The following is a 25,892-nucleotide window of genomic DNA, read 5'->3' on the forward strand; positions in this document are numbered from 1 at the left end:
AAAGACCAAAAAACTGTACAGACAATGACTTCATCAAACAACACTGTTTCACTGAACCCATTGCCCTTTATGGTGGTGAGGTCTGGGGTCCGCTCAAAAATCAAGAATTCACAAGATGGGACAAACCCCAAAATGGGGCAAAAATATTCTCTGTGTACAAACGTAAAACACCAAATAATGCATGCAGAACAGAATTAGGCCAATGCCGGCTAATTATCAAAATCTAGAAAAGAGCCGTTAAATTCTACAACCACCTAAAAGGAAGCAATTCCCAAACCTTCCATAACAAAGCCATCACCTACAGAGAGATTAACCTAGAGAAGAGTCCACTAAACAAGCTCCTCCTGGGGCTCTGTTCACAAACACAAACAGAACCCACAGAGCCTCAGGACATCAACAGCAACACAATTAGACCCAACCAAATCATGAGAAAACAAAAAGACAATTACATGACACATTGGAAAGAATTGACCAAAAAAACAGAGCAAACTGGAATGCTGTTTGTCCCTAAACAGAGAGTACACAGTGACAGAATACCTGACCAAGTGACTGACTATGTATAGAGCATAGCCTTGTTACTGAGAGAGGCCTCCGTATATTAATCCTGGCTCCCAAGAGAAAACAGGCTATGTGCACACTGCCCACAAAATTAGGTGGAAACTGAGCTGCGCTTCCGAACCTCCTGCAAAATGTAGGACCATTTTAGAGACACATATTTCCCTCAGATTACACAGACCCACAAAGAATTTGAAAACAAATCAAATTTTGATAAAGTCCTATATCTATTGGGTGAAATGACACAATGTGCCATCACAGCAGCAAGATTTGTGACCTGTTGCCACAAGAAAAGGGCAACAGTGAATAACAAATACCATTGTAAATACAACCCATATTTATGTTTATTTATTTTCCCTTTTGTACTTTAACGATTTGCACATCGTTATAACACTGTACATAGCCATAATATGACATTGGAAATGTCTATTCCTTTGAAACTTTTGTGAGTGTAATGTTAACTGTTTACTATTTTGGATTGTTTATTTCAGTTTTGTTTATTATCTATTTCACTTGAACATAAACATATGTTCCCTAGCCAATAAATCCCTTTGAATTGAGATTGTGGGAGAGAAAAAAGAGTTAGGAAGATGGAGATGGGTAGGGAAGAGAACTTTAAAAAAGTGATTCAGCTATATTGTTACTCATCCTTTTTTGCAAGAGGGCTCTTGTCAGAGTTCTTTTAAGTGGTCCTCCTCTCCATTGTTCTCATTATTCTTGCTTAATCATGTTAGATAACTCACTCCCTCTCTCTCAATCCTCCCCCGCTCCTCCTGCCCACTCAGCAAACGGCTAGTCTTCTGATCTCCAGTGCTAAAAGAGTGCTGTGACTAACACACACACACACACGCGCACACAGCTAAGATCTGTCCATTCCTTAGGTGTGGGAGAAATGTGCTACTTGGAACAGGCTAATTTGTTATTGAGAGAGATGAGTGTGGCCAGGAGCCAAGACAACAGGATAGTGAGGCAACCAAGCTACACCCTGTTGTCGAGGCATCAGGAGAGGGAACGAGATCATCTTGTTTTTGCGCACATAGATACTCATACTGACAGTACACGCACACACATATGGAGAAAACCGCATGTACGCATTCAATGATGTACACAAAAGCACAAAGAGTCTAGCAGCTCACCGTCACAATTAGTCCTTCACACACTTTAACATGTCACATGGCTTACCACTCACACACATTATGAAATCATTGAACCTTGGACAACATAACATTTGTCCATTACATTGTAGATACCAGTTAATCTTTACACTTGTCTTTCCAACTACTCCCAAAGTTCTCAACTGAAAAGTGCCTCAGTCTCTGTACTGATGAGATGTTTGTCTTTCAATTTCAATCCAAGTGTGAGGTGATGCAACTCGTCAAACCCTCCCTGTAATAGCTAAGAGCAGCAGCTCTCCTCTCCTCACCACCCCTCAACATCACCGTATCTGAAAACCCATTATCCAACTCTCTTGTCTCGTCCCCTTTCAGTTACATGATGACAATTACAAACGAGAGCCTTGAGTGCTCGGTTACAGCTGTTACAGATATGTAGTCCCTTTTTTTATGAGGAGACAAGACAGAGGAGGATGGTTATCACAGGTGAGGCAGTCATGGCAGTCACATTCCAGTACCTTCCCAGGCATGAAAGTGGGTCACAGGAGTAATGATGGCATTCTTGGAACAACAGCACCGACTAGTGGTGGTGGTGAGGTACTACATGTGAAGAACCTCTGGATTATGGGTTAGACGTGCAACGTATATTAGTGAATTGCTTGAGGTAGAAGTTTGGCAGTCGGCCTTGGATCAATTGATATGCTCCCTGAAGTATAACTCAAACCATCAGGGACCACACAAAAACTGACCTCAGAAAAAATTGGACTCAACCTTTTAAGTGAATAACAATTCCTCCCTTCCTCCCAATCCTCAACTGCCCAACCCATTTATGCACACACCCATAAACTGTAGCGTAGTCTCTAACACTGACAAGAAAATGAATTCCAGAGAATGGAGGTGCTGTGTGCGTGTGTGAATTCACCTGCTCTGAATTTGCATGACCCAAAAATGCCTTCTCTATCCAAGTGCCCCATAAATCAAACACAGAGTCTATCCCCAGCCACTTCGGTTCCTTTGTCTGGCAAAGGTGATAAATTGATCCCCAGCTAGCTAATAAGCAGTGGCATGGGGCACTGACTTCCCAGGATTTATGCCGCGACAAGTGGATTTATATAGGAAATGCGAGAGATTTTTCAGAACAAATCTGTTTACTTTTTTCAGCGGCCTCCCAGAGCTCATGAGATTTGAAAGGGGTAGACTTTGGTTTTGATGGCTCCGAGAGTAATACATCAGGACAGATGGATAGAGGAGGAAATTCTATCAGGAAGGAAAGGAAAAGGACAACTTAGTTATGACAGTTTTGACTCTTTCTGATTGGATCATGTTTCCAATATCAATCAATCTCAATTCATTGGATTGCAATCACATACGTAGGCAGAGTTATTGTTCTATAACACTGCAAAGGATTTGTCTCCTTCATTTCTTCTTTCTTTCTTTCTTCTTTGATTCCTTCATGATCACTGATCTAAAAATAGCAGATGGGTGTCAATGGTCGTGAAGGAAAGGAGACAGGGGAGAAGCCTTTTAGAGGGAACAGAAACGGTCTTTTAAAGAATATGATCAATGATATCATCTTCTGCAGAGCTGACAGGAAGAGAGAGAGAGAGAGAGAGAGAGAGAGAGAGAGAGAGAGATGGAAGACAGAGTGAGGACTGAACGGGGCGATGAATTTCCTAAGAGAGTGCCCTCCCCTCCTTTATCTAATTCCTCTGCTTTGGCTTTAATATGTTTTTTCTCTCTCTGTCCTCCCTTCCCCCTTCCTCTCTCTTTCTTCCGTGTGTGCTGATAGAAGGTTTATCGCGCATGCCGATGTGACATTTGAATGATTGAGATCACGTTGGCTGAGTAGATTATGACGCCCTTTGGGAGGAGCGTGGTCTTTAGCACCAATGGAGAACTTTGCAGATGGAAGCTTTGATGGAAGGAAGAAGGAGGGAAGGTGTAAACGTGATGGGTTGAGTATCAAAGCCCCTCAGCACTTCCATTTCCCCACCACCCCTTCAGCCTTTCATCTGGTTGGTAACACACACCTAAGAGGTGGGCTACCCGTCGGCGCTAGCTTACCGCTACACTCAGGAAAAGGGAGGGAGGGAGGGAGAGAGAGGGACGTGGAGAGAGACACACATGGATAGATGGAGAGAGATAGGTGCTAGGCCAGAGCAACATAAGGAAGGGGTTGTGGGAAGCAAGCTGTCAACCGAGTGGCCAGTTGCCTTCTTAAACATCAATTGCAGTCAAATCAAAGAGCTAGCTTTTTGTACTATACTGCTATGGCCTTACCTTGGAGATACATCTTTTTACTCCAGCAGGCCTTGAGCAGGCAGCACATTCTCCAGTTCACACAAATGATGTATGTTTAGGGATGCAAGTTGTGAAGTACTTACTGGGGGACATTTGAATTCAAAGGAATTAAGCCTAGCCATAACATCTGTGTACACCTGCATTGAAGTGTGTTTGTGCGTGTGCGTGTGTGAAACCATTTGTACAAAACACAATCCCTTAATTTAGAGGGTTATGGAGGCATTGTCCTCACAGTACTGCAGCACTATTATTTGGGAAGCAGGTAGCTAGTGTTGGCTATTCAGCAGCCTGATGGTCTGGGGGTAGAAGCTAATGGTGGCTGTTCAGCAGCCTGATGGTCTGGGGGTAGAAGCTATTAGCCAGACTGTTAGTTTTAGCATCAACAGCTACCCCCATTGACGTCCATTGATCTGACATGTGATGCACAGAGTCTCACTATATTGAACTGTTGATGATGCAGTCATGTGCCACAGAGCCAGTTGTAGGGGCCGAGTACCAGGGGAAAGAAACCAGCTCCTTCCTTTCCTTTGGTAGCTTTTATAGGCTTGTTTCCGGGAGAGCCGACTACAGTGCTGACAAGCAAGCCTGAGTTTCTGACAGAATGGTGTCAGCTCAAACTGTGATGTTTTCCGCTCACACAAGTGAATACCGTTCGTTGCACCTGCTGCTTGCAACACAGCTCAGCACAGTTCAGACATGCTGCTTGCAACTCTGTAATTAGATGGGATTGGTAGTGTTGGGGATATGACATGTAATGTTTTCCCAATCTTATTTGGTCGTGTAAGCATGAATGGAAGCTAAGCCAGTGTTTGTGTGTATGCAGTAGTACTTGTGATCACTGATGATTAGCTTATTATGATAATTTAATGTTTGTTTTATTTGATTATCATTGACGATACAGTGAAAGGTTTATTTAACTCTATACTCCTTTGTGTTATTATAATCAGATTGTCATCAATTAATAATCTTGAGCATCTTTATGTTTGATTGATGTGTATTTGAAATGTAGGGCTACTTGAATTGTGATGTTACTTTCCTGTCATTGACAGAGATTTCATCCTCTGTCTGGCATGACGGCCCGGAACGTTAAAATGCCTTTACGGCTAACAACCTTTTTATGCACTCTCCCCTCGCCTGCCTGGTCCATCAGAACCAACCATCCTGATTTCATATTCATCCTCCCATCTCATGTTTGTCCAAGCCTGACAGCACCATAACTTTTACCCCTAGTCAGCGGCGGACGGCCTAGTAAATTACCACATTTACAACCAATGATAAATTGTACAGATAAGTGTAAATGAGTTGTGATGCTCAACTTCTCAACTTCTGCATCACAGTTGCTAGCTGTGCCACTAGAGATCCTGGTTTGAGTCCAGGCTCTGTCGCAGCTTGCCGTGACCAGGAGACCCATGGGGCGGCGCACAATTGGCCCAGCGTCGTCCGGGTTAGGGGAGGGTTTGGGCGGCAGGGATGTCCTTGTCCCATCACGCTCCAGAGACTCCTGTGGCAGCCCGGGCGCAATGCACGCTGACACGGTCGCCAGGTGTACGGTGTTTCCTCTGACACATTGGCGTGGCTGGCATCCGGGATAAGCGGGTTTGTAAATCAAGAAGCAGTGCGGCTTGGTTGGGTCGGGTTTCAGAGGACGCACGGCTCTCGACCTTCGCCTCTCCCGAGTCCGTACGGGAGTTGCAGCGATGAGACAAGACTAACCACCAACTGGATACCACAAAGTAAAAAAAATCAATAAAAAAGGTTTTATGATACCTGAAAATACTGCAGAGTAATTCAAAGCCATTTGCAAACTGACCTCTTTGTCCATCTGACGGTAAGTGTTCTTGTTTCAAACACACATCTTTAAAGGGACAGTTTACTCAGAATACAAGCAAAAATGGTTTTCAACCTACCTTGGCTGCAGTTGATTTAAGAAGGCAGTTTTGGCATATTTAGTTTCTTTTCAACACTTAAAAGCCAAATTTTTGTTAATGTTAGCGTTCTCAGTAACAATTCAAATGAAACTGTTCTTGTGCCTGTGTAATAAAACTGTAATTACATTTGGAACAACATTTTATTGGCATTTTGTTACATAATACGTTGGTAATTGCATTTTAATCGCACTGCAATGAGCTGAGAGGCCTTCGTCAGGGAGTAGATTCATTTCTGTTTTCAAATAACTTGTATATATTCAAATACCTGGTTTTCTGAGAGGTATTCAAAACACTGAGACCTGAGACCAGTATTTGAATATCAAAGAAAATGGTTGCCTTTTAATTGAAACTCTAAATAATTTATATTCGACTACCTCGAGTATTTGAAAAGTTGGTGTTTTCAAATAAACTACAAACTACTCCAATGTTGTGCCCAGGTCTGGTATAAGCGTTCAATACATTTCTGTCCCCTGCCAGTGGTTTTTTACAAGTGGTAGAAAACCTTTTTTCCCCTTTTGTTATTTCAACCCCGCTCGTTTGACCTGCCTTTTAGGGGTACTAGCACATGAGCACTTGAGCAACGTTCCCTCTCCACTCCCAGTGGCTTTAATGAGCTGATTCTGGTGCTTGAGTGTTACTTACAGTTATGGGAAGGTCATAAATGTGGGATTTATGTTTCAGGTGTGGTTGGGAATGCTGATGCTTCTGTCGGTAAGAGAGGAGTAGACATAATCTCGGTGTGGCCTGCCGCATACCTAGTGTCTGCATGTGTGTGTCTGTATGTGTTTGCGTGTGTGTCTTAGGGAGAAAGGTGTGTGGTATGCCATTGATGTCTGCTGTCAAGCTGTTTGTATTTTAAGATGAATGTACACGGATTTCTGTCTATATACAGATAGAGGTAACTGCCAAGATAGAGGAAACACTAACAAAGTGTCTTAATAGGGCGTTGGGCCACCATGTGCCGCCAGAACAGATTCAGTGTGCCTTGTCATAGATTCTACAAGTGTCTGGAACTCTATTGGAGGGATGCAACTCCATTCTTCCATGAGAAAACCATAATTTGTTGTTTTGTTGATGGTGGTGGAAAACGCTGCCTCAGGAGCTGTTCTAGAATCTCCAATAAGTGTTGAATTGGGTTGAGATCTCGTGACTTAGACACACAACAAACACCTTAAACCACCGTATGCTCCTTTAATGAAGACCCGTCTTTCAAAGTCATTGAGATTTCTTCTTCTAGTCATGGTATCCAAAATAATGGGCAACTGGGCATTTCTACACACGACCCTAAGCATGATGGGATGTTAATCGATTAATTAACTCAGGAACCACACTTGTGTCGAAGCACCTGCTTTCATTATACTTTATATCCCTAATTTACTCAGGTGTTTTCTTTATTTTGGCAGGTTCCTATATATATTCTGTACATTTTGCATCAGGGGTATATATAGATACAGTAGGCCTAGCAATGTTCCTACTTAGCCACTGTTATCAGTAAATAAAATATATTACACAGACAGGTTAAGAGGTTATTGTCACGTTCTGACCTTTATTTCCTTTGTTTTGTCATTATTTTAGTATGGTCAGGGCGTGAGTTGGGTGAGCAGTCTATGTTTGTTTTTCTATGATTTGGGTATGTCTATGTTTCGGCCTAGTATGGTTCTCAATCAGAGGCCGGTGTCATTAGTTGTCTCTGATTGAGAATCATACTTGGGTAGCCTGGGTGTCACTGTGTGTTTGTGGGTGATTGTTCCTGTCTCTGTGTTTTGCACCAGATAGGGCTGTTTTGGGTTTTCCCGGTTCTTGTTTTTGTTAGTTTGTTCATGTGAAGGGATTTATTAAAACATGAATCAAAATAACCACGCTGCGCTTTGGTCCGCCTCTCCGTCAATGGAAGAAATCCCTTACAGTTATCCAACTTTGTTCACCTGGGGTGTATTCACGAGCAACCAAATGGACCAAAAATTCTAATTTCGTAGGCAAAACGTTTTGCATTGCAAAGTGCTTTGCTACAGTTTGTTACATTGTGCACTAATGAATACACCCCTGCTGCTCTGTATTGATCCTGATGTGTTTGCGAAACCCCACTGTTTTCAGCAGCTCCAAAACATACTTCCTTATTCAGTCACATGACTTGTAACTCTAGTGCAGTGGTTCTCAATCCTGGTCCTTGGGACCCAAAGGGGTTGCACAGTTTTGTTTTTGCCCTAGCACTACACACCTGATTCAAATCATCAAAGCCTGATGAGGAGTTGTTGATTTGAATCAGGTGTGTAGTGCTAGGACAAAAGCAAAACTGTGCAACCCCTTTGGGTCCCCAGGACCGAGATTGAGAACCACTGCTCTAGTGTACGGGATACAAACTCTGTGTGACTCTGAGGCTGACCTAATATAGACACCATACTGTCATACTATGGACACCATACTGTCCCAATATGGACAACTTACTGTCATATTATGGACACCATAAGGTCATACTATGGACACTGTACTGTCATACCATGGACACCATACTGTCATACTATGGATACCGCACTGTCCTAATATGAACACCTGACTGTCATTCTATGGACACTTGAGTTGGTGATGGTTTATGTTCACAAGGAAAAAACTGAAATGTTTAGTACTGCGCCTATCTGCTATCACCTTGCTACAGTATCAGCTAACATGATGCAACACATTACGAACATTCTCTGAACATATATAGTATGTATAAGCTGGAAGTAGAAGCCTAAGTGTTGTTGTCCATTAGTTTACTCCAATTAGAGGAGGGGTGGTAGGGTTAGGGGGAAATAACAAAGGAAAATATGTTTGAAAGAGATTTTATATATATATATTATATTTACAAAAAAATATGAGGTTTTGGAAATGATGCAGACAATTACATTGATGGAAGCTACAATCTATCTGCAATATTATAGCTGATCTACCGACTTTACATTTATTTAAATAATAGTACATTCTCTGAACACCTACCTACTAACTCAGAGTTCTTATCTCGACTATTTGGGTACTGACATTATGGGCATTTTAATTCCAGTAGACAGGAGACCATTAGCATAGCTTCTTGGGTGGCTGGAGCTGTGTTTCTCTAAATCATTAAGCTAATTATACAAGCTAATTAATCAGCAAGCTCCAATGCCGGGTGTAAGAAGCAGAACGCCACCGCTCTTTGTTGGCTTGCATAATGAAAGAAATCATTTTTAGAACTCTTGAGAGGGAAAAATGAAGGGTGGGACAAACTTTGATCTGTCGAAGAGTAAACAGATGATTTTGCATATTTAAGTGATGAGGTGGAAGAATAAACCAAAGGCTCGGTTGTGGGTAGAATACGAAAGGACACAGTACGAGCTGAGACTTTGAATTATCCCCGGCCTTTTGAGTTTGGAGAGGGTTGGATGTATGTGTGTGTGAGCTTGTGTTTTGTACGTGTGAGAGCTTGTGCGATTCTGTGTGTGTGAATGTGTGTCGTTGGTGAGAAGGAGCTCTCTCTCTGGTCCTTCGAGGCTCGTCTGTGTTCCTTTATGTCCCCATTATCTCCCAGCTGTCGACCGATATGCAGCTGAAGACAAATCAATTAAGGCTGCTCACAGACAGAGAGAGGGAGGGTGAGAGAGGGAAAGAGAAAAAGAGAGAGGATGAGACTGAGAATGGAGAGACTGTGTGTGTGTGTGTGTGTGTGTGTGTGTGTGTGTGTGTGTGTGTGTGTGTGTGTGTGTGTGTGTGTGTGTGTGTGTGTGTGTGTGTGTGTGTGTGTGTGTGTGTGTGTGTGTGTGTGTGTGTGTGTGCGTGTGAGTGAGAGAGAGGGGGAGAGATAAATAAAGATATAGGTAGAGGTGGATGGGTGGGGGCATTGTTTGTTTACAAACAAACAAACAATGTCTGAAAACAATGTCAATGTCAGTGATTGTATAATGAGGAAACTGTCACTTCATAAATATGTGTAGGTATATTTTGGGTGGACACCTTTATGAACTGAAAACCACTGAGCCCGACCACTGGCTTCTCTGAACTTCCATAGGGGCTTTGTTTGTAACACTATTGTTTCCTTTCTTGGTATTCTGTATAATCAGTGAAGCAATGAACTCCAGTGTTCAGTGATACTTGGTCAATATTATTTGGTTGCGTCTCAAATGTCACCTTGTTCCCTACAAAGTGCACTACCTTTGACCAGGTCCCATAGGGGATATGGTCCCATTTGTGTCACATTGACATCCTCCCCATGCAGAAGTCACAGATGATATGCATGATCGTATTGACACATGTATTGCCATCACATGGTTGGCTCTAAATGGGTAATAAAAACATTAACAGTCGTTTGGTGGTATCACCTAATTCCATCCTCTCATCTTCTTTTCCAGGGAAATTCCCGAGGAGTTCTGATTCTTTCATTCCTTCCGGTCTGAGGCGGCATTGCTATCAACTGTTCCAAACAGGTAAGAGCAATGCAGATTGGTGATACATTTCTTCATCCCGTTCAAACTTTAAGCACTTTTGTTGAAATGTCAACCCTCCACCGATGCCATATCAACACCAGTCACTAAATGAAATGGGGAAATAAAGGAGCTATAGGTTGTCTTATAGATTATTGTCACATCACTGAGATGAATCAACCAATTGACTTCAAAAACAGCTGCCTTTTAAACAGCTGTACTGTATACGGTATATCATACAAACCAGTTTAGCTAAACACCACAGATAAAGCATGCAAGCAGCACCCCCCCCAGGAGAAGCAGGTCTATTGCTGTTCCTCTCCATAGAGTCTCCATAGAGTATCAATAGAGTCTCCATAGACGCACTGGTGATGGAAGGGAGGCCTATCTCCACATGTCTACCGGGGGAGAGAGGAAGTGGAGTTGGACAGGTTTTATTTGTGTAGAGCTTACGGTGGTGTGTGCAGAGAGCTAGTTGACACACACTCACACACACACAGGCTGTCTCTCCCTGTCATCACTGGAGGGTCCCAAGCCATTCCCTTCCCTAGAGGTATCTCCTCGACAGCGAGCTGGAAACTCTACCCTTCAGACAGACAACAACTCCAACAGCCAACACTGCACACCTACACTGGCTTTTCAACTGTACTGTTACTCTATGTAAACATACCATTATGTAAGGGATAATCAGTAATGGGCTATGCGTTTTATGTGAAATAATCCACGACGCGCTAGCCGTGTCACTAACCTTTCACAGAGATTCATTCTTTTTCAGAGAACGCATGGCGTCTGATAGAAATGTAGGCAACTACTGTAGAAATATGTTCAACATCCACTGAAGTAGCTAGCAAGTTTACAAGATAGCTACAGTAGTTGCCTTGGCAACCAAACAGACTTGCTAGCTTAGCAAACCAAACCATCAGTCCTAGCTTGCCATTATGAAATTGAATTCAACATTGCCAATAATGTTCAGATTTTGCTTTCAAAGCATCTCAAACATGTAAGAACATGGGTATCTAGAGTTGCTACCGAAGCCGACTGGTTGTTCATTCTATCGGTTAGGTTGCCAGAGACGCAACCCAGTCGTGAAGTCTTTTTTGTTCTATGTACTGTATATCTATGGACACCACTCAGTCATTCGTTCTAAGTGTTCCGATGCCAAGCTGGCTGGAAATGTTCTTATCCCTTGCTTACTAGCTAGCCAACTACGGCTAACACAGTCACGCCAAACAGTGCAGCCAAAATAACAGCAAAGTAGCTGCATACATCCATAATAATGAGCTAGTGATGTGCGATTTCCTGGCATAGGACACTTTTCAGAGGAGGACACTTTTCAGAGGTGCTAGCCAATACACAGCTAACACAATCATTTCAAACTACAGCAAACTAGCTGCATTTTGTTTCGTTTGACCTGTTTTCTATTGAAATTCCTTTCTATATATCCATAAAAATATTTCTGTCTCGTCCTGACAAGTTAATCCTCAATGGGACAGTGAAGATCACATTTCAATACTGAAACTACGTTGCAAAGGTCAGAGAGACAGATAGCAAGGTTTATACAAATATCTGCTGCTGAAAACCAAATGCTAGCTTAAAAGAAAGGGGAGATAATGTCTCAATGCTTTTTTACAGTGGAGATACATTTTTGAAATTGCCTGGTTGGGCTGATGAGACAGGGGATTGTGCAGAAAGATGGAACAGTGAATAGGCATTTGAACTTCATAGCCGGTGTGTAACGGTCTGAGTGTAGTGGGTGAGGAGTCAGGCGCAGGAAGCAGAGAGTTCAGGGGAGTGCTACTTTAATGCACTGAGAAAAAACGCTGAACATAAGCCAACCCTCACAAACACACAGGGCGTACTGAACAAACAAATGCCCCAAACAGGGGGACTTAAACTGTCCAGGGAAAAACCACAAAATGGGAAAACACAAAACCCATCGACGTGCACAATAGTACACCAAACAGACGATCACAATAATTAATCCCGCACAAGGAACCCTGCGGGCCGGCTGACTAATAAAGCCTACTACCTAACACAAAACAGGTGCACACAATCAACACATAAGGAGGGGGAGGAAATAATCAGTAGCAGCTAGTAGGCCGGCGACGACGACCGCCGAGCGCCACCCGAACGGGAAGGGGAGTGTCCTTCGGTCGGAGTCGTGACACGGTGGTAACTTGTGGAATAGACACCAGTTGGAATGCAGCTTTAACCAATCAGCATCCAGGATTAGAACCACCCATTGTATAAAGGGAAAATAATGCATGCTCTAGACGGCCCTTCAAGCCAATCAGAGGCAAGAATTCAGATCAACATTATTATCCCACCATGAGGAAATAAATGTAGTCATATGCTTAAAAACACAGAAACGACCCAAGTGCTATTGCTACACATTCAAAATGAAAGTGCAATATGCCGTATACTTGAGGGACCAACAGACGATCTATTATACAGCCTAATGGCTGTTGGAATAAAAGAGTCCCCATATCTATCTGTTTTAATTTTATTTTGAAGAAGTCTCTTTCCCCTTGTCTGGCTGCTGCTGTGACGGAATTTTGAGTGATGTGTACTGTCCTGTAAAATGCTTTCAAGTTTTAGAGATGAGATGAGTTTTGTGTACAGGTTGGAGGCTGATTCTTGATCTATACCTATTATCCTTCCTGCCGTCTTAATCAAGCGCTGAAGCTTGACTTGGTCTTGCACTCACATGTTTCTGAACACGCATATCAGACCAAAGTACAGTACACTCTGCAGGAGAGATATATAGAACATTTGTAAGATATGCAGTTTGCTTAATTATTTTTTATTTGCATACAATATCGGTGAAAGTACACAACCTTGAGGGGCTCCCGTATTCACCGTTCTAGATGTAGAGATGGCGGTGTTAAACTTCACTTGTTGAGCACAGTTCATGAGGAAACTATTAATCCACTAGATCAGTATAGAGTTGACACCCACATTCACCAGCTTACCCACCAGTAGGTGGGGTTGGAATGTGTTAAACGCGCTACCAAAGTCAATTAATAACATTTTTACTAGTCAATTTTCCTCTTTTAAATGTTCGTCGATATTGTTCAGCATGACCAGTGTCACGTCATCAACACCCATGGAGGCACAGTAGGCAAATTGGTTTGAGTATTTCATATTTTTCCTTTACTGCCACTTGATTTAAACACTCTTTTTTTCTGGTTGAGGAGCTCTTTTAATTCCCAGGTTACCCATGGTTTATTATTGGGGAAGATATGGAGTTTCTTTTTGGGAATAACGAGATCCTCACATAAACGGATGTACTCAGAGACGGTATCTGCTGCCTCTTCCAGGTCATGGGTGCTGTCTGTCAGGGCAGCCCAGTCAGTGGACTCAAAACAGTCCTTGAGGGCTTCAGTAGCTTCAGGATTCCGTCTTTTAATCTCCACCTTTTTAACCTTCTCTCGTTGCAGACGCATTTTGTATACTGGGATGAGCTTGAACCATGTTATGATCCGAACCCCCAAGATTGGGCAGTACCTTAGAAAATGTTACCATAACCCAGGTCCAGACAGGTTTAATTTCGGGTAGGACATGCTGATATGATGGTAAATGTTCAGATAGATTGCACATGTTGAAGTCTCTTCTATAATTAGCTTTACTGCTTCAGATGACTCTGTCTCAGCCTGGGATACAAGGTCATGAATCAAGACAGCAGCTGTTTGGGTGTCAGTGGAGGGGGCTATGTAAACAATAAATAGTTGGACCTGATTCATTTCCCGTGGCAAGTAGGTTAAGAGCAAGAAGTTTAATGTATTTTGTACAGATCTGGTGCTTAGTTGTAATATGGGCAGGTTTGCAATATTTCTCGTTGATGAAAGCACAAAATCCACCACCTTTTCTCTTTCCAGAGTTGATGTTTCGGTCCATTCTAACAATTGTGTAGCCATGCAGCTCCACAACAGAGTCGGGATCCTGTTCCGTAAGCCAGGTCTCAGATAGACAGATCAAGCAGGATTGTCGGTACTATGAGAGATATTGGGTACAAGCCCATAACTCATCAGTCTTATTCCTTATGCTTTGGACATTGCCATGCGCAATAGATGGAAGAGGTGTTCTGTTTTTGAATCCGATTCCGAATTCCTCCTCGACTGCCCCGTTTCCTTAGAAGCCTTTACTTGAGAACATGTTGATTGTATTAGTTGTGGTATTCCATTGCAGTGTAGACTTGAGGCAAAGGGTCGGAGATTAAACAGGACATCTCTTGCATATGATATCCACGGTTGTGGCTCACTGTATCCACTGAGGTTTAGATCGACAGCTTGTTTGGTGCGTTTCACAAAAAAAAAGATAAAAAGTTACAGCCAATGTACTGCTATTTGCCTCATTATTATTTATCCGATTTAATACCTCTAAAAAGTTGGTTGGTTGAGGTAGTTCGCAACTTTAAGACACTTTAAACAAAAGAAAACACGGAAGAGATGAGCACAAATGACCATGTCGCTGCAAGAACAGACACCAGTAGCATACCTATGGCGGAGGGTCATAAAGCAAATGCCATGTTAGTTTTTTATTTTATTTTATAATACCTTTATTTAACTAGGCAAGTCAGTTAAGAACAAATTCTTATTTTCAATGACGGCCTAGGAACAGTGGGTTAACTGCCTGTTCAGGGGCAGAACGACAGATTTGTACCTTGTCAGCTCGGGGATTTGAACTTGCAACCTTCCGGTTACTAGCCCAACCACTAGGCTACCCTGCCACCGTTATAAGTAAGCACATACTGTACTGTAAGCTTTCTCATGCATTTTCCCCACATGGTTAACAACTTCATTAACACTTTTTTGAGCAGTATATTATCTATTACCATAGCCCATGGTTATGAATACACTCATACTTTGTATTCACTTTAGGTCATCGGGGAGCAAACAACTCTACTATTCAAGTACTTCTGTGTAAATAGGCCATTCAAAACACACCATGATCCAAATTCCAACATCCCATGTACAATATGCTTTCATCAAAAAACAATCCTATCAATGGCCATTTGCCAAAAGTATACAATATATTGTATTTGATGACATGCATTTTTTTTTTACATCATATCTTATTAGCGTGTTGTTAATAATGTCCACATTTATGGAATTGCTTAGAGGTTACATGGATAGGCTATCCTTGTTTTGGGAGTTTATTTTCTCTTCAGAGGCACAAACTCAAAAGAAATACCGCTGTTTAACAAAATAAAGGTAGCTTGTGTTGGCGTGTATTTGCACATACAGTGACTGAAGGTGTGTTGGAAAACCTCCAGAGTGGGATAATTATTCAATAATTATATTTCATTGAGGTAGTAGTGTTAAAGGAAAAACAACAACATACTGGAGGTACTGTTGAGATGAGAAAAGGAGCATGGTTGACTAATTTATGGTAATGTAGGCAATGACTTACTTAAAGACATGCTCAGGAACTTTGGCACACACTCGGTTCGCGAATTACAGCCGGCACTCTGTTCAGAGGTGCTAAGTACTTTCGCCCATCGGCCAGCAAACGCTATTGGTGTGTCTGAGCCCTTATAATGTAGCATTTGTAGTAACTCATTCTCTAACAGCCTGGTAACTTCTTTATCCAAGAAGTTGAATGTTGTCTTTCTAATAAAATGACTCAAGTCAACATGAACACATGCCCACGACGGGGATGTCTAAGATCAATCGGCAGTACTATAATCCCCAGAGAGGATTGTGGGGACAGTTGTAATTGGTGCGCCTGTTTGTCTCCTGGTCCCCGTTCCCCAGTCAGGGGAGAATGCCATATGCCAGTGCAAAGGTTCTCTCCGTGTCTATAGAATCTCCAATGAACTCATAAAATGCTGCTGGGATGTTTTCGAAGCGTACTCTTTCGCATGAAATTTATAGTTGGATCTTTTTAATTTTTTCCACAACACCTTGCTTTTTCACTCAGGGGAGATAGCAGGTTGCCTAGCGGTTATGAGCATTTGGCCAGCAACAAAAAGGCTGCTGGTTCGAATCCTTGAGCAGGCATGTAACGCCCTGACCTTAGAGATCCTTTTATGTCTCTATTTTGGTTTGGTCAGGGCGTGATTTGGGGTGGGCATTCTAGGTTTTATGTTTTCTTTTTTGTGTGTTTGGCTGGGTGTGGTTCTCAGTCAGAGGCAGCTGTCTATCGTTGTCTCTGATTGAGAACCATACTTAGGTAGCCTTTTCCCACCTGTGGGTTGTGGGTAGTTAATTTCTGTTTAGTGTGTTTTGCACCTGACGGAGCTGTTTCGTATGTGCTTTTGTTGCTTGTTGTATAGTGTTCAGCTTTACCATTAAAATGATGAACATGTACCACGCTGCGCTTTGGTCCTCACCTTCTTCCACCAACAGCCGTTACAAGGCAAGGGGGGAAATATCTGCCGGTGTGCCCTTGAGCAATGCAGTTAACCCCCATCAACAACTGCTCCACGGAAGCCAATGATGTCGATTAAGGCAACCCCCGCACCTCTCTGATTCAGAGGGGTTGGGTTAAATGTGGAAGACACATTTCAGTTGAATGCATTCCGTTGTGCAACTGACTAGGTATCCTATTTTCTAGCTGACTCTTGCTGCACTTGTATTTCTTAACGGTTCTTATGCAGTTCTCTTGCAGTCTATAATAGATTCTGCTTCACCTGGTGTTAAGTAGATGGACTAAGAGCTATGGGGCGTTAGACACATTACAGCACATTTCACTCCACAGATGGGTGTTTCAGTGTCTTCAGTGTGATGTGGTTTAAAAGCTACTCTCTCTCGGCACAGGTTGCTAGGTGATCCAAACGAAAGGTGACATTTACAAATGCTGCTGCCGTAAAGTAAAGACATGGGTTAGGAAAACACAAAAGGGCCATGGACTTCATTGCTAAGTAGTTGACAGTGGCAAAACTACGGTGTCATGTACTGGTACTGTTCAGTAGGCCTCTTATGCATGAGTGGCTGAGTACTTTTAAAGACAGCCATTAACACGTTTACAATATAATTACCTGCCAGAACATTCCATTTGAGCTTTTAAAACTTCTAACTTTGTGACATAGCTGTCTGGTTCCTCAGAGTATTTGGGTATCACTTAAGTTGAAGTGGCACAAATCCACACATTTTATGACTACCAACTTCTGCTAGTGAACTATAGTTTGAGTTCATGTTAGCAGACAGCTGAGAGTCACAGCAAAATGCATCTTTACAAAACAAAGGTTATGATAACTGACTTATGGTTTTGTAACAAGGTTAACATTTTTAGTAGACATTTTGAATCGTTCACACCTTGTCAGTTGTCATAAGAAAATGACACAATGTTGTGCCGGTGTTAAAGGCATTATGTCAGGTATCTGTTTAACCATATTTTCATTGCATGAAGCCCAAATGTATTCTCCTCAGTAGGACTGTGAGTAAATACATTGTCTCAAGCTGCCTGTGTGCATGTGAGAGTATATACAGTATGTGTGTGTGTGTGTGTGCTTGGACATGTGTGTGTGTGTGTGTGTGTGTGTGTGTGTGTGTGTGTGTTTGGACATGTGTGTGTGTGTGTGTGTGTGTTTGGACATGTGTGTGTGTATGTGCTTGGACATGTGTGTGTGTGTGTGTGTGTGTGTTTGTGTGTGTGTGTGTGTGTCTATGTGGGTGCGTGTGTGTGTGGTTGTGTATGTGTGTGTGAGAGAATGTGAGCGACTGTGTGAGTGTGTGTGTGTGCTTGCACATATCTTTGCACACGTGTGTGAATGTTTGGAGGGAGCTTGCCATCCAGCCCGAATGAGATTATTTTGTTACACAGCTCGAGGGGACTCTTACCCCAGGGGTCATGTGACCGACACGACAGTGAGCACCATCACTCTTTGCCCCCGCCCCCGGCAATGGGGAGCCCTGCCGGCACAGGCCTCCTGCCCAAACTGGCAGATTCTGCTTCCCTCTGCTCCCCTCTCTCCCTGAGACACACCCTACTCTAACACTGATGCTGTGATATTACACACCCATTACCTGCTTAGAAAAGTGAAGATATATGAAAATATGCATATATTACAGTCTGAAACATGTCAGATTTAGTCTTGGATTTAAACACATGAAGGAAAGCATTGCGATGCCAAGCAAGATTTCAAATCAAAATCTATCGGTGATAAAGCGAAGTACGTGTGTTTCTAGCTCCAATAGCGCAGTAATACCTAGCAATAAAAACATAATAAAATGATTGGGCTTTGGATGTGTTAATACAATCCTGAAACTATACTCCAATCGCTTTCTTTTAAGAGAGGTTTGGAAATACACTTACTATAGCAGCCTGTTGAGATAGAGACATCAGGTCAGGTGTATCTATTTACAATAGACCAGGTGTATGTATTTACAGTAGATCAGGTTATTTAATTTCAGTAGACCAGGTGTATGTATTTACAGTAGACCAGGTGTATGTATTTACAGTAGATCAGGTTATTTAATTTCAGTAGACCAGGTGTATGTATTTACAGTAGACCAGGTGAAATTACTTACAGTAGACCAGGTGTATGTATTTACAGTAGATCAGGTTATTTAATTTCAGTAGACCAGGTGTATGTATTTACAGTAAACCAGGTGTATGTATTTACAGTAGATCAGGTTATTTAATTTCAGTAGACCAGGTGTATGTATTTACAGTAGACCAGGTGTATTTATTTACAGTAGACCAGGTATATGTATTTACAGTAGATCAGGTTATTTAATTTCAATAGACCAGGTGTATTTATTTACAGTAGACCAGGTATATGTATTTACAGTAGATCAGGTTATTTAATTTCAGTAGACCAGGTGTATGTATTTACAGTAGACCAGGTGTATTTATTTACAGTAGACCAGGTATATGTATTTACAGTAGATCAGGTTATTTAATTTCAACAGACCAGGTGTATTTATTTACAGTAGACCAGGTGTATGTATTTACAGTAGACCAGGTGTATTTATTTACAGTAGACCAGGTGTATTTATTTACAGTAGACCAGGTGTATGTGAAATAACCCTTCATATGCAATACTGTTGCACAATTCACACCTGAATGCCCAATACAATAAGTTAATGAAAACAAAGACACACATTAGTGCTTAAATGTTAAAATAAACAATGAAAACCCCGCTTTAACCTGAGAAACCAAATACAAGAGGCAACCCGTGGCTAAAGTAACAACCTTAATCAGTGAGCACTCACTTAGGAGCCAGTTCAAAGTGGTGGTAAGTAGAAAATGTTTTGAAACTAATGAAAGACAAATATGAACCGAAACATTTCTTAAAGACTGATCTGATAGCTAGACTCTGGTGTTTGTTCTTTGACATGATACAATCCACCATTTCGTGAAGGAACTAGCGATAGCATAGCTTAATTAGGTTAGCAAGACTAATCAACTATGTTTTTAACAAACAACGTTGGTGAGGGGAGAAATGGAGTGAAATGTCCGACGTGATAGCTCACAGGCACACCGTCACAGTCCAAAATATTTCAAATTTGGATCTGTTTTAATTAAATCTCATTGAGAGTCATAATCAAATGCAGTGAATAGCTCAATCATGCTTTTTATATATTTTATTAATATCCATGTGAATTCAACATCTTAGACCTATCCATTGCTCTGTAATGTTAAATAGGTTTTTCTGTCATCCCTGGTCAATTCAACTACAGTTTGTTTAGAGTAGAGTTGCACAATTTTAGTCCTGGAGGGCTGCAGTGTTTACTGGTTTTCACTTTAGTTGTTTAATCAGTGAATGATCAGATTATGCACTGCACAGTTTATTACATGCTCTCTCTCTCCCTTTCTCTCCATCTCCTCTCCTAGGTGGGGTCATTGGGGGTATTGGTCAGACAGGTGTTGTTGGTGAGAGCGAAGCTTGGGCATCAGGCAGAATGTTGGCATCTGCATGAGTGGAACAGAGGAGCCTCAGTTCTGGGTGAGTTCAGGGCCCACATTCACTATATCTCTGGCACAATCAAATCTTCTGCCCTTCTGCAGTGCATCATGAAAGAGCAACTTCCTCAGTGGGAAAGCACCATAAACAAAACCATTTGGGACAGTATGAGAAGAAATCAACGCCGACAAATGTTTCGAAAGGAATCTCAACAGTATTTATAGCCCTATAAGTAGGAAGTAGGAAATGACTTAAACTCTGCTTTGTTAAAAAATATAACAATTTTGGAAAACCGCTCACCAAGCTCTGAACAGGACCAAATGATTCCTCGACACAATACATAGACTTATTATATCAGACAGTGATTTAACACAATTTCCACGGAAGTCCTTTGGGTAAAAACTTGTATTTTGAAAGGTACCATTTCAGCGTATACAGCACTGTGGTGTAATGCTCGTCAGTAAGAATTTCACAGTAAGGTCTACTACACCTGTTGTATTTGGTGCATGTGACAAGTAACATTTTATTTGATTTTGCCTTACCCATACTTGATACAGTATGCCCATCTGAAAGCTTAGATGGGCATAGCTGATGTGATCAAGACCTTCAAACAAGTTAACATTCACAAAGCTGCAGGGCCAGACGGATTACCAGGATGTGTACTCAAGCATGCCCAGACCAACTGGCAAGTGTCCTCACTGACATTTTCAACCTCTCCCTAACCGAGTCTGTAATACCTACATGTTTCAAACAGTCCACCATAGTCCCTGTGCCAAAGAAAGCAAAGGTAACATGTACCGTAGAACTCAGGTCGGTAGCCATGAAGTGCTTTGAACGGCTGGTCATGGCTCACATCAACACCATCATGCCGGAAACACTAGACCCGCTCCAATTCGCATACCGCCCCAACAGATCCACAGATGACGCAATCTCAATTGCACTCCACACTGCCCTTTCCCACCTGGACAACTGGAACACCTATGTGAGAATGTTGTTCATTGACTACAGCTCAGCTCAGCTCAACACCATAGTGTCTACAAAGCTCATCACTAAGCTAAGGACCCTGGGAGTAAACACCCCTCTGCAACTGGATCCTGGACCTCCTGACGGGCTGCCCCCAGGTGGGGGTAGGCAAAAACACATTTGTCACACTGATCCTCAACACTGGGTCCCCTCAGGGGTGCGTGCTTAGTCCCCTCCTGTACTCCCTGTTCACCCACGACTGCGTGGCCAGCAAGACTCCAACACCATCATTAAGTTTGCTGATGACACAACAGTGATCACTGACAATGATGAGAGAGCCTATAGGGAGAAGGTCAGAGACCTCACAGTTTGATGCCAGGACAACAACCTATCCCTCAATGTGAGCAAAACAAAGGAGCTGGAAATGAACATTGACGGGGCTGTAGTGGCACGGGTCGAAAGTTTCACGTTCCTTGGTGTCCACATCACCAACTAACTATCATAGTCCAAACATACCAAGACAGTCATGAAGAGGGAACGACAACACCTTTCCCCCCTCATGATACTAAAAAAGTTTGGCAATGGTCTCTAGATCCTCAAAAAGTTCTACAACTGAGAGAATCCTGACCGGTTGCATCACCACCTGGTATGGCAACTGCTCGGCGTCCGAACACAAGGCGCTACAGAGGATAGTGCGTATTGCCCAGTACATCATTGGGGCAAAGTTTCCTGCCATCCAGGACCTACAGTATATACTAAGCGGTGTCAAAGACTCAAGTCACCCAAGTTATAGACTGTTCTCCCTGCTACCACATGGCAAGCGGTACCGGAGCACCAAGTCTAGGACCAAAAGGCTCCTTAATTAACAGCTTCTACCCCAAGCCATAAGACTGCTGAACAATTAATCAAATGCCACCAGGACTATTTACATTGACTCTGCTACTACTCGCTGTGTATTATCTATGCATAGTCATTTTACCCCTACCTACATGTACAAATTACCTCAACTAACCTGTACCCCCACACATTCACTCTGCACCTGTACCCCCTGTATATAGCCTCGTTATTGTCATGTCATTTGCTTGTGTTATTTTTATTAATTTTTATTACGTTAGCTTATTTAGTAAATGTTCTCTTAACTCTGTTTCTTGAACTGGGCTCCCGAGTGGCGCAGCAGTCTAAGGCACTGCATCTCACTGCTAGAGGCGTCACTACAGACTCCAGGCTGTATCACAACCGGCCGTGATTGGGAGTCCCATAGGACGGCACAATTGGCCCAGTGTTGTCCGGGTTAGGGTTTGCTCGGGGTAGGCCATCATTGCAAATAAGAATTTGTTCTTAACTGACTTGCCAAGTTAAATAAAGGTTAAATGAAAAACTTCATGTTTTTGTTAAGGGCTTGTAAGTAAGCATTTCACGGTAAGGTCTACCTATACCTGTTGTGTTCGGCACATGTGACAAATAAAATTGGATTGATTTGATCCATTATATCCTCCATACCCATGTCCTGCTCCCTCATTCATACCAACGACTTACCAATCTTCCATTAACCAAATGAATGGCATAGTCTATGTCCCAAACAGCAATCTATTCCCTATATACTGTACTACTTTTGAAAGTAGGGCACTATGTAGGGAATAGGGTTCCATTTGGGAAGCAGCTATAGAAACTCAGGCTGATCTGATGGCAAAGACATGTGCTTGTCATAGAGGAAAGATCAGCAAGGAGAGAGGGCTTGAAAATGTCAGCATTAGTGGAGCACAATTTCTCAATCTGACCAGCAAATATGACTCTCTTTTTTTGTTGTCATGTTTACAGTTCCCACCCAAATACATTATATGCCATGGACTCTATCACCAGTGGTTTGTGATGATGTGTGTGTACATTATGTTTGGCCTATCCAGTAGTTTGAAAGTAATATTATCTTACTTTTTCTTAGAATCTCCCTAACGTCTCTTTGCAGAGCAACAGCATAATAAAAAATGAATGTAAAAAGAGATAGGATGCAAACTAAGTTACCCATGATTAGCATCCTATACACATGGGGATATATACATAAAAGAAAAAGCTATTTCAGGTTTTTGAAAAAATACTAAATTACCCAAATTACCCATCCCCTCCATCCTCATGTACCTGGTGCCCCCTCTAAAATAATGTGTGTATGATGCCCCTGGACCTCAATAGGACCATTTTAAATCTACATCAATATTAGCATCACTAGAAGCTGTGGAAGACCACCAACCATGAACTGGCCGATCCCTGAATATTTTTTTCTGTTCAAAGTGACTGAGATTCTTGTTTGTCATGAAAAGCCCTATATAAAAGTGCTGTATAAAATACATATATTATTATTATTATACAGACTGATGCATTGTGGGAAATATCTATCTCACTGCCACAGGCCCTTTAGGTGAAACCTGTCCTCTGAAAGAAAGTGAAAGTTTCCCCTCAGCTGGCCTGATACAGTGACAGGGCTCACAGTCACAGAACACATTCAGGTAGGTATAAATATTGCAGGCGGAGAGGTTTTTTGCTCCATGAATTATTACAAAGTCCAGTGGCTTTATGTAAGTTTCTGAGAGCTATCTTCCCCCTAGCTTTACTATTCCACTCTGCACCAAACAGCGGCTTGGGAACATGGAGGTGTTGTGTCTTTGGCTATGCCGGATTAAGTGATATGACATGCTATTCTATAAAATCATTTATCCGTAATTAATATTACCTGATTGAGCTAATCATGTAAATGTAATTAACTAGAGAGTCGGGGCACCACAAAATAATATTTATCGAGCTGTTATCTACCGAATAAACTCTTAAAGACCTAGTAATATTTAACATCAATAGCAGTCAATATTAATCGTCACCCTAATTCAGTCTCATCTGAAAATTGTAAATTCTTGGTTTATCTTCACGAACCCTGGATAACAAGTTGAATCAGAAATACAACATTGGGTTTAATTATTTATTTACTAAATACCTAACTCATCACTCAGAATTACACATACACATACTTAATCATAACTTGATTACAAATTACGTCATAAAGGAAAACGTCCCCAGTGGGCAGAACAGATATGACAGCTTTTTACACAAAAGAAAAGGGGCTGGGTTTGAGTGAAAAAGCGGGAAGACTGAGGAACAAAGGGCGAATCTGTGCTATCGTAAATACAATATCTTATGCATTCTAAATTACCGCCCATTTGGAAAAGGAAAATGCAATAAATATTTACTCTGAGCTGCGCTTCAGTAAGTTGGTGGTAGATGGAAGGCCTTGTTGCCCAAACGCCCTTTGAAGAATGTATCTGCTGGTAAATTGGTACGTTGTAGTAACGTCGTTGTGTGGTAGACAGGATACTCTGTCTGTTTCTTCCTAACCTGCGTTTGCAGTTGCTGTTGCTAACTCAACGGCTAGGAGGTATCACTTCTGTAGTGAATAAGAGTTCAAAGTTCATACCATTCACAACCAAAGCTCACATTGATGTTGGCTTCGTTCTGTAGTTATTATCTGAACCATTCTGACATTGGACCGCCGTCCTCACATCCTCGGATGTGGCTTTATATAGGAAGGGAGAAAAGGGGTGTGTTTCATAGTTTATAACCTACGTCTCCTCACGTGGGCGGGCCACTGAGTCGGGCCTAATTCACTCATGAAAACCCAATTCTCACATTTAAAAGCTAAAATCACATTTCATCCCATCACGAATAATTTCATATTCAAACATTTAAATTGAACAACAATTCCATGTGAATCCGATAACTCTGATGTGTAGACTTTACACTGTAGAGTTTATGCCATCTTATCATTGATGAGAATGTCTCAGATGACAACCGAATTGACATCATATTCATTAAGTACCACTGCATATGTTCAATTGGTCGGATTACCAGAATATAGTTAATTTCCCCCCACCTTATGATGTTCCCAGAATCTCTATGTTAACCAAGGGGTTTGCAAATGTAACATGAGTAGGGTAGAGAGAGGAAAAGGGGGGGAAGAGGTATTTATGACTGTCATAAGCCAACCCCCCAGGCCAACGTCATGACAGAGGTATAAAGCCAGCATATAAACACAAACACACAAAGATATACACTTTGGGTAATAGACCGACAGACAGACAGACAGACAGACAGACAGACAGACAAGCAGACAGACAAGCATACATACAGACAGGCAGACAGACATATAGGCAGGCAGACAGACAGGCAGACAAGCAGATAGACAGACAGGCAGATAGGCTGGCATGAACACATACACATACACTGGAGTTGAGTTTAGTTTTAAGACTAACAATATTCTCAACAACTTTAACTTTAGTAGAATCATGATTATGAAATGGCTGTCTAAAGACATCACCTAAAAACAAATCTTGCAGAGTTAGTTTTTTCCCAACACCATGTCCTATCCTCCTGTGGATTTGGAAGCGCTAAATTATTGATGACATTACATGACATAGCTGACTGAGTTCACATTATTCCTGCTTCTTAAAATAGTTTTGTTTTTCTCTGACTCCTTTTTGACAAAAAGATAGGGACAGTAGCTTTCTGAAAAGTAGTCAGGCATTTGTGTGTGTGTGTGTAGGTGTGTGTGTGTGTATTTGTGTGTGTGCACTCATTCGTGCATGTGTGTATATGCACATGTATTTGTGTGTGTGTGTGTGTTCTCCTTGTTTATTGAAGGACACAGTGACATGGAAAATATGTTTACCGGAAGATTTTTTCCCCCAGTGTTGTTTGATGTGGGTTTTCATTC

The 25,892-nt window shown here is 41.9% G+C and overlaps 1 protein-coding gene across 29 annotated transcripts in view; it reads left to right on the forward strand.

Moving 5' to 3' along the window:
- The window catches only part of LOC109906508 (receptor-type tyrosine-protein phosphatase delta-like), a 643,472-nt gene that overhangs the window by 220,564 nt on the left and 397,016 nt on the right, over positions 1–25,892 (forward strand). For all 29 annotated transcript variants that reach the window (XM_020504229.2, XM_031792038.1, XM_031792037.1 and 26 more), the window contains exons 5-6: positions 10,255–10,329; positions 20,110–20,221. The gene's annotated coding sequence lies outside the window, so the exon portion shown is untranslated. The remainder of the gene's footprint in view (positions 1–10,254; positions 10,330–20,109; positions 20,222–25,892) is intronic.

The sequence above is a fragment of the Oncorhynchus kisutch genome, linkage group LG16 (genome assembly GCF_002021735.2).
Source record: "Oncorhynchus kisutch isolate 150728-3 linkage group LG16, Okis_V2, whole genome shotgun sequence".
NCBI lineage: Eukaryota > Metazoa > Chordata > Actinopteri > Salmoniformes > Salmonidae > Oncorhynchus > Oncorhynchus kisutch.